Genomic DNA, 10,070 nt, shown 5'->3' with positions numbered 1-10,070 from the left:
ACTCTGGTTTAATTCAGAGAATACCTACAAAAGCACAAGCCTTGACACAACAACACATTCACATTTTCAGGCTTTAATGATGTGTTGTTTATTGTCTGCGCTGCTTAGAAGATTTCCTTTAAAAGTCTTTCTGTAGCTAAAAAGTTGTACACAGGCACATGACAGAGACTTGGTTTTACAGTCACTCTCAGGCTCCTTTAACTGCTCAAGTAGCTGAGGGATTTCCTTGTAGCCAATGTCTGGCATCCTTATCTTCCCCCAGGGATGTAATTTTAAAATTAGTTTGCTTTCTTTTATCTCAGACATAAAGTATACAACAAACAATATCCTGACTGAGATTTAAGTGCTTTGGATGTTTTACTGGAGTGGTGAAAACTCGCTCTTCCCAAAGGAGGAGCCTGGAGAGAGCTGACTGCTCACTCACTGTCAGCTTCCCTCCTCAGAGAAAAATTCAAATTAAAATACTGTGATCTTTCAGAGACTTCCAAGGTCCCTGTCATTAGCAATTAGCAGGACTGCTGAGAAATACCCAGAGCTTAGTTACAGGGAGATGTATCCTCTTCTAGGAATGGCAGCGCTGTGGATGTCACCCCTGAACGTGCACAGGGTCGAGAGCCACGGCACAGACTGGTGAGCATCCACCCCCCAAACCCAAAGGCCTCCTGCAACCCACTCTGCAGCACCTCTGAGCCTGGAGCATGGATGTGTCATCCTGGATTTCTCTCTGATGGGAAAATAGATGAGAAACATGAGAAAAAAACACCCACTTTGTTTTAGCTAATGGTAGTATGATTTATAAGCATGCTAGAAGCTCAGATTGAAAGCCTGATTGACAAGGAGCTGATCATCCTGCCTTCATCGCTACGAGGGAGCAATGAGTTAATATTGCAGGCATGATCTGAGGTGGCAGCAGGTGGGCGAGGTGCTGGGATTGACACTAATGCTATTCTGACAGGCTGTGACTTTCTAAGTGCTTAACTGCAGGGTTGGGCTCAGCCACGATCTTCCATCCAGCAGTGCTGGCATTGCTAGAGATCACAGCCAGAGGAATATGGAGCTGCTTGGCTAAAACCCTTCTCTTTTCCATAGGAACTGAAGTCAATGCACCTATCATCTCCTGGCAGGGTCACCTGTCACAGAAAGGGAGGGATGAGGAATGAGAATTTTGGAGCTTTCCAAATAAATGATCTCTGCTTGGAATCATCTGATACACAAAAGATTGAAATACTCTTAAATGTTCCTATCTAAACAAAGGATTGAGAAAGTGGTCTGAGTTGTCCACCAACTTTATCCTTTCTTGGAGATACGCAGATTTCCTTTTTTTGTTTTCATTATTCCCAGGTTAATTGCAATTTAAGTCAGGCAAATACTTGTAGAGCACTTCTAACTCTTCACTTAATTAGTGCTTCCTCCAATTGGGAGAGGTCTAGGGAAAATAGCCTGAAACTTTGAGCTGAAAATTTTTCTTTTGACTTCAATGGTGAGCAATTCATTCTAGAATGAAATTTAAACTCACAATGCATCAGCAATGACCTACGAAAAGACAGAGCCAAGTGGCCAAGGAGTAGCTCAGCCCTGGAGAAGCCTTACTCACATCCTGTTTCTAAACATTCATTTTTTTACAATGTGAATCACTGCAGAGCACAACAGCTGGCCCCAACTGGCCCAACAAAGTTTTGCACAAATATTACAGAACACAACACCCACATTCCCCCTTTCTAAACACTGCAATGCCTAAAACCAGCCTCAGGATAACTGAGAGCCTCAGCCACTGAAGTCTCTTCTCTAGTACAGCTTCTCAGCAGCGTCCATTCCCTCAGCTGTGCCTCCAGCTTGCCTCAACACTGCTTGTGCAAGACTTACCCTGCAAAAGGAGGAATTCAGGAGCCCTTTCCTCCCTTTTCACAGGCTTGAACAACCTCAGAGAGGCCGAAGCAGAGCAGCGTGCCCACCCCTGCACGTGATGTTAAACCCTTTGCAGGGACCAGGCAAATGGGAAATGGTCCTGAGAGTGGGATGAGATGCAATCTGCTGAGGCACAAGAGCACTTCAGAAGTAGTAAAGCCACTAAACAGAGCATGGATCAATTTGCTATCTTTATTTTGAGTACAAAACAGGAGTAGTAAATTGGCACCACCAGTGTCACAGCATGGTTTCACTTGTCATACGCCGAGGCCTGAGGCAAAAGCTGGAGGATTACCCAAAGAAAGACTCATAGAAACACAGTAGGGCCACAGCATTAAATAAGTAGATTTTAGAGCGATATAATAGGACTGTTTTTCAGAAAAACAACATTTTATGAATATGAAGCCTGTTTGCCACCCAGTAACAGGGGGTTTCTGGAATACAGTGGCTCAATGTGCTGAGCACAGCTTTCCTGGCTGACCCAGACACTGCTCAAACTCCAGCTGCAAATGACCCAATATTTCATACCACTTTTAACTCAGATATACTCGTGGAGATGAGAAGTAAATTAATAGTCAGAAACATTTTTGCACTGTGTAAGTGAAACTGCACTTGTGAGGAATCTCATTTTACTGACTCTCAGGCATATGATTAGCTCCTCAGGCTGCTGCTCTGCATCTGATCCCACAAGGTTTCATGAATTTTCTAAGCCAGAAGTTACACAAGCCCCAAAGAAAGGAGGTCCCAGATTCTGGGACAGTCCCTTGAGCATCTTGAAGAAAATCAGTTCATCTTTCAGAGATTCAGTTCACCAAGAGCAAAATGAAGACACTATTCCTTTGCTTATTTTTACTATAGATGTTTCGTGTTACTCAAAAAATACAGCCCCCAAGTATTCCAGCAGAATATATAACTATCTAGGACTGTAGCAGAGACAGTAATTAAAATAAGAAAATGAATCATGAATTTCAACAGCCAATTTAAATGCAAACTCTTCAAATGTGGTTCACAGAAGCATCCTACAAGGGTCTGGGAGGTTGGCAAAGCGGATTAGTAAATGCAGGCAACTGCACTGCCGTGACCAGAGCATCTCATCTGCTGTAGAAATGCAAAGCCATCTGGAGTGACAAGCTGGAGAGAGTAAAGGTCCCCCAGGCCTCTGCCAAGTCTCTATAAAGTGCTATGAAAACGATAAAACAATATGAATCACTTTAGAACAAAACTATATTAAGAAATGAGTAAGCATCCACTCATATTCAAACTGAGGGGATGAGACTGATGTGGTTAATGATTTAGTACAGGTCAGGTTAGACTGAGAAGTGGGTCTGTAAGTGGGGCTGCACCTTTTAAGTGCAGCCTCTGAAGGGCAGGAAAGTACAAACTCAGGCTATTTCCTAACTCTGTCCTCAGCTGTTTACTGATACAAAACATTCCAGCCAAGTCAGTAAGATCCAGAGAATAAAGGGTGAGATTTTCTAAAGCATTTACAGATATTAGCATTTAGTAATATTTGGACTTTCTGAAAAATCAGGCTGTCTCTTACTTGATTACTCTTACTTGACATGATTATTCCAGAATAAATCCATGGAGAAATAAAACTTCTTTTTGGGGGGCTAGATGCCTTTGCTCATGAGGGCACTGAAAGAGAAGAGGTGGTGCTCTGGATCAGCATGGCCACAGCACTGGGGTAACTTGGGAAAGGCTTGTTTCCTGATGTAGGTTGAAGAGATGAGGCTTAAATTCCTCAGGCACTTAAAACCATTTCTTACAAACATCCTAGGATCCATCACCAGGACTCTGAGATCATGATCAGAACCCTAACTGCTTCAGCAGCCATTGCAGACTGAACTTTTTACTGAAATGTTCAGCCATAAATTGCTGCATTCCATGGCATGCAAACCTCAGCAAAGGACACAAGGCTGGCAGACACATGGAGCTGGTGGTAGGTCCCACAGTCAGACAAGCATCTGTCTTCTCCTCCTCCAGGTGCAACAGCTACACAGACACTCTCTGCTTCTCGTAAGATTTTGCAGCAGCAATATTTTCATCATGTGAAAGTCTCAGGTTCTCATTCTCAGATGAAGGCATGACAGAAAGGCTCTACCCACAAAACAAAGAAAAATTATCACAGCTGCCAGAGGGAAAATAAGGGTTTCACACCAGGAAACCCCCCAGTACATGGAGGAATAGACAAAACCAGACTGTGGGCCCCAGCTGGGACTGCTTCCCAAGGAAAAAGTGTCATGGGAGGGGAGGGGATCAGGAGCAAGGCATAGTCTATATTAAAAATAAGTAATTTGCAATAATCTGCAGGTTTGCAGCACAGGGAGGAAGCCTCAGAATTCTGCAGCACAGGAAAGACTGACTGCAAGAAAAAAAACCTCAAGAGAGATATCCCTTAACCAAAATTCTGCCAGCTGGTGCCAGGCAGGATCTGCTCCACACACCACCCAAAGCACAGTTGTGTGGTACAGCACAAATCCGCTCCACCCTCCCCAAACTGCCAAGGGACAGTGGCAGCAAAGGCAGGAGGGCAGCTGGACCCAGCAGGAGCCCCAGGGTGGGCACAGAGCTGCCCACACCCAGCCCTGGGATGGGTGGCACCAGGCAGCGGGCAGCAGGAGGGGGTCAGAATCAAAGCACTCTTCTCTTTTTTCTCCATGCCATGGACCCCAGAGGTTTGATTTCTCCTCCTTAACACGATGGATGTCACAGGGGCAGCCCTGGCTGCAGGATTTAGCAGGGAGAATTAAGGAGTTTGCTCTTGGTGCACATCTCAGGCGCGTTGGGTGAAAAGGAACGTGGCAGGAGGTGGGTTTGTCCCTGCCCCACACATCCCTCCTGCTTCCAGCCACGCAGCAGCCCGAGGCTCTGTCTGACACAGAAACCTTCTCTCTGCTCACTGTTTGTGCTGATCACTCAATGACAGCAAGTTCAAAACAAAAGATTTTTAGTCCTTGAAAACCAGCACTATATATTTACCAGAGGCAATAATGGCAATGTCAGTAATTCATTTTCTGGGATTTTTTTTTTTCACTTTGGCTTGAGATCTGTCAGTATGTTGGGGGATGGTTCTCAGCTTTTTAAGCTGCTAAGGACGTTCTTATGTTTGTACTCCATTGCTAAAATGTTCATTTGGAGTTTTTAGAAGTGCTCCTACAACAGAAATTGAAACAGGCTTTTGACACAATCAAAGCAATCTTTTATAACAAAAAGAAATGTCATCAAAATTGATTTTCCAAATATTGGGGAAAATTGTTTTGTAATTGAAAAAGTCTTTTTGACAAAGTTATTCTGAGCAGTTCCAAACCTCTTTTTTTTTTTTCTCCAGTGCTCTCTCTTACATATTTATAAACAATCACAAAGTATAAACAAGTATTCAGATGACCAGCTCTTTCACAATTTAAATTTTTGAAAGCATTTTTCCAGCTCTCATGCTGGACTTTTAACATGCATAAATCCATGGCCCTTCCCAGCTGAGAACACAGCCTGGCGCAGTAGAAAAACAGACTACAGAGAGTTTTCTGCCCAGGGAATTCACTCCTGGAGGAAATGGATAAGCAACCTATCAACGTTAATCAGGAGAGATTTCCTTGTGCTCATGGGAGTCTCAGCTGTTACTTCAGAATAATTATGACATAAAACACCAAAATATGTTCCCAAAATAGAAATGTTTCAACAGTTCTTCAAACTCAGGTTTAATCTGGCCACAACACAGAAGTCATGGTTTTCTCTCCTGTCAGAGCCTCAGTTTCAGCCTCCCACAAATCACTGTGACTTAGCGTGGTGAGGAAGGAAAACAGCTTTCTCCCTTCAGCCAACACATGTTTTCTTTTTTGCATTTTTCAAAGCCACAGGTCACTTCTCATCTCTTGCTGCCTGTGCTTCAGAGCCATTGAGTCCCACTGGCAGCTGGAGTGCAAAGCCACAAAGAGGAGGAACACTGAACATAGGATCCCTCATTTCTTGGGCTTGTGAATGAGAAGCTTCAAAGAGTCAGGTGTGAAGCACTGCTGAAGGTGAATGCCAGCTGCCTTATTACTGCTCCCTTTTTTTTTAGCATTACTAGTAGTAGAAATAAAAATATAAGTAGGTAAGGCGTTTCCAGTTGCAAAACATTTGCGGTAATAACTCAGCCCTAAGGCTCTTTGTCAAATAAACATTGTTAACCTGCCTTTGCATGTGGGAAAAGTGAGCTGCAGAGAGGAGGATGGTTCACCTCCTTTTACTGAGAAATCCCAAATCCTGATCTGGTTTTCTATAACGTTCCCTAGAAACAGGGAAGTGAAAGGGAATATTCAAAGGACATTATGTAGACATTAAACTAAATGATAAGCGTATAGGGAGGCAGACAGGCTTATCTTTTCTTAACAAATTGACTTTTTTTGCTCATTTTGACTTTTCATGTCACAATCACAGAAACTATTGCTCAGAAGCTGAAGTTACCCAGATCTGGGAGAAAATGCTCTGCATTTGACTCTGTTGTGAGCTTCGTTCCTTTAAAATTCAAGCAAAGTAAAAATTTTGCATAAAGAATTTTTAATTTTCTTTTCAAGGCTACTACAGAAACACACAGTTACACCATGCTCCACCTTCAGCTTCACTCATGACAAGAAATCTGCTGCAGCAAGAAGCTAGCCATCAGCTCCCACATCTAGGGATGGGGGAAAATACTATAAAACCAGAAAATCAGGTCAGGAGGGATTTCAGGTTCTTTTCTTTCTCTTCCTACAGGGAATCTAAGAAACCTGCACTGAAAAAGAACTTCTCTAGGATTGTATCAACTCAGCAGAACTGCCTGAGACTGCCGAACTTTTTTGCTGATTACTCTGTAAAAGCGACACTTCTCCTGAGCTCCCAAAGGTAATCAGTAAACAGAATAGTGATTTTTAAATATATTTTTCTGCTTGACTGCTGAACCACACGTACTCTCTGTCTCTCTGCTTTAAGTCTTCCTGGAGACCTGCAGGAGCAGATTTTCAGAGCTGTTCCCCAAGCGGCTGCTCAGAGCGCTGGGCAGCCTGGCGAGAAACATCCGCCTGCTCCTCACAATTCCTTGGCAGCTCCTGCTCCTCCTCCTCACCAGGCAACATTCAGACCTCCAGCTAACACAGGTGAGCACTGGAATCAATTACAGGGTTGTAAAAATTTATGAGAGCTGAAGATGTTGCTCCCAGTTATTCATACGTTCCTTGAGATTCTGGGATAGCGCCTCTTATTCTTTAAACTTTAGTCCAAATTAATGCTGATCATCAAGGGAGGCTACAACCTGTCACTCAACCATCTCTTCTCTAAAGTGCAGGGTTCCTCTCTGAAAACATAGAATCCCTTATACATCACTTAAAACAGGCAGCATTTTTCACAGCGATGAAACACTGGAACATAGACATAGTTGACAAAAGTGTTATGCAGTGAGATAACAGGCAAACTGCAATTCTGGGCACCTAAATCTCTCAAACATAAACAAGACAACACATTTACAAACAAATTAATAATGTAACAGACATCAGTCAATGAATGAGAATCATGAAATATTTATTTTATGCTGCTGCAAGGGCTAGTGACCAATTAAAATTATAATTCTGAAACGCAGGTGACATCAGAACAGTGTTGGTAAAATACAACTCATATTTTAGCATGTGAATGTTTGGCCTCGAGGTCACAGAATACAAAGTATACTTTTAATTACTAATTAAATGTACAAAATGACTGCTTCTCATTCAATGTCTGAGTTTCTGTTTTCTGAACTGGGGCTGCTACCAGATTGTAACGTTTTGTTTAGGAGTAGACTCGAGGTGCTACATTGCTTTGGAGACAAGTCAAAAGCTGCTAAAAAGTCCTAGTCAGGACTTTACATTATTTCAGCATTGTCTCTCCTTATGGGAGATTGATCTGTGATAAAAAACCAGAACACTGGCACAGTTTGTATTTATATCTGAGCCAGCTTGCTTTGGACACACAACACAGAATTCAGCTTAACACTTCCACAGGAAAAACACAAATCCCTAAAGGAAGATTTTGAAAGAGCTGGCTGCTCTCTGCTCATCAGTGCATCAGCAAAAAGCAGTCACCATAAAACGCCCATGATCTGCCTGGAGCATCCCAGACGCTGCTTCCAACGCCCAGGAGACCTTTCAGCAGCTTGTGTCAGGTGTCTGCCATGCAGAATAGGAGGTGAGCCATGTAAATCTTGTGAAAGTTAGTTACAGCTATGCCCTACATTCGAGGGGAATCTGTAATCTCCCAGAACTCACACATGACCACAGATTTAAGTCCACTTGGCATATGCATGTTGATGCAAGTCACCTCTGGGAAGCATTTCTAAGTGAAATTCTCATATCCATCTTCACCTTAGGTACATTCCCATAAATCTGAGTGGCAGTAATCTGACTACACCATCGAGATCCCTCTGCAAGGAATGATTCATGGAGCACTTTCTTCTTCTCACTGAGCTTCTTAAGCGAGAGAGAAGCATGCCTTGCCTATTTCCAAACTGATATATTGAAGAACCAGTATTTTCAATTTCCACAAGTATTTCCACTAATTCACAGTTGTAAAATGTGGCTTAAGTGCCCTAAATAGGCCCTCCTTACCACTCCATGAAACCTGTTCACTCAAAGCACTGTAAAGAAGCAGAAATTTGAGATAAAGGAAAAGAGTAGAAATAAAAAAAAAAAAAAGAGAAGGAAAAAATCACGACTGGTGATCCTGATTAGAAATATGCAGGAGCAGCAATGTTGGGGATTTCCTGGGATCATGCTAGCATGCCTTTTCCTGTCCCAGTGTTCCTGGAACACCAGACTCTTTGGCTCTCTCAAACCTAAGCCAAAACCCTGCCCATAATTTGTTCTGTAACCACTACCATTATCAGCTCCTTCCATGATGATTTTGTACCTTCCATCCTCATGAGAGACATAACCAAAGTTTTTGAGGTAGATTCACAAAGTAAGGGACAAGTAACACCAAGTTTAAATAACAGTGGTGTATCTGACCCTGCTGGTAAGGATATCTTTCTAATACCAATTTTAATGAAGCCCAGAAGTGGATTATTCACAGAAGTTGCTGGATCTTTGTCACGGAAGATTCTCAAGAACAGGCTGTACACTTGTGTCATGCCCTATTCAGCTCTAGCTGAGTCTGCCCTGGGGCAGACCCAGGCTGTGGGACCTCTCAGTGTTCCCTCCTGCCCTATTATTATCTCCTGGAAAAGAAACTCAGATATAACCTCAAAATAAAGCATTTCAGCTGTGAAACACAACTTTAGCATAAATTCTTTCTCACAGATGTTCTTTCCAGAACACCTATGTTGCATCTACTCTCTGCCCAGTAGTTCACTGAGGGCTCCTCAGAAAATGGAAAGACTCAAAACCATACCAGTGAATCTTTTAATTAAAAAAAAAAAAAAAAATTAAAAAAGGGAAGGTGAATTTTGGCAAAACCTTCCTGGTTTTCATTCCTTTGAACTCCCCAGAGACTCACCCAGCTTTTCCAGTTAAATGATTCTGTCCCTGCTGTACTTTGGAGTGATTAGATGTGACCTTTTCCACAACAGTGCTTTTCCCAATATGAGGAAGTTTGGAAGAACCATTCCCACTATCAGAAAAGAAGAATTCAACATCAATGACAGCTTCTAGCTCAGTAAAGATAATTGTGCTATTAAAAGGCACCCTAGGCTATTTATTTACACCATTTCAAGGGTATAATGTTAGCAGAGGAAGTTTGCTCTTTCCTGCAGCAGCAGGTCTGAGTTGCTGCACTGCTACACCCAGCCATGCTTTGGCCGTGTCAGAGTTAAGGAATACATCTTTCAGAACACCTGAATACACCCTTTTGTATATATTTGTATAATATGGATACAAATTTGTTAGTCACTGCACATGAGTTTATTTCCCAAAAGAAGTTTTCCATGTACTACATTCAGCCAAGGAAATTCACACTGGAAAATGAATATCTGAATACTTAAATGCAGCAGCTCTCTGGCAACCCCATATTCTTCTGTGGCATTTCAATATGAATCATTTCGGTGTTGTATCAAGTACTTAATGTTCTTTTAATGCTGAGTTTCTCATCTGAATTTCATTGGGACTTATTAAAAATAGGCTTTTTCTTTTCCTATCATGATTACAGTAACTATGTATAATTATGTGCATAGGGTAAATATGCTA

The 10,070-nt window shown here is 42.3% G+C and overlaps 1 long non-coding RNA gene across 1 annotated transcript; it reads left to right on the top strand.

Annotated features, from left to right (window-relative positions):
• The first annotated feature begins 5,256 nt into the window (after positions 1 to 5,256).
• LOC140685081 (uncharacterized) lies at positions 5,257 to 9,633 on the top strand. Its single transcript, XR_012058276.1, has 3 exons — positions 5,257 to 6,768; positions 6,856 to 7,019; positions 8,261 to 9,633. It is a non-coding gene; the product is annotated as an uncharacterized lncRNA (long non-coding RNA).
• The last annotated feature ends 437 nt before the right edge of the window (positions 9,634 to 10,070 follow it).

Source organism: Taeniopygia guttata, chromosome 14, assembly GCF_048771995.1.
Source record: "Taeniopygia guttata chromosome 14, bTaeGut7.mat, whole genome shotgun sequence".
Taxonomy (NCBI): Eukaryota; Metazoa; Chordata; class Aves; order Passeriformes; family Estrildidae; genus Taeniopygia; species Taeniopygia guttata.
Note: the sequence above shows the minus strand (reverse complement) of the source record. Positions and strands in the feature narration are given on the sequence as shown.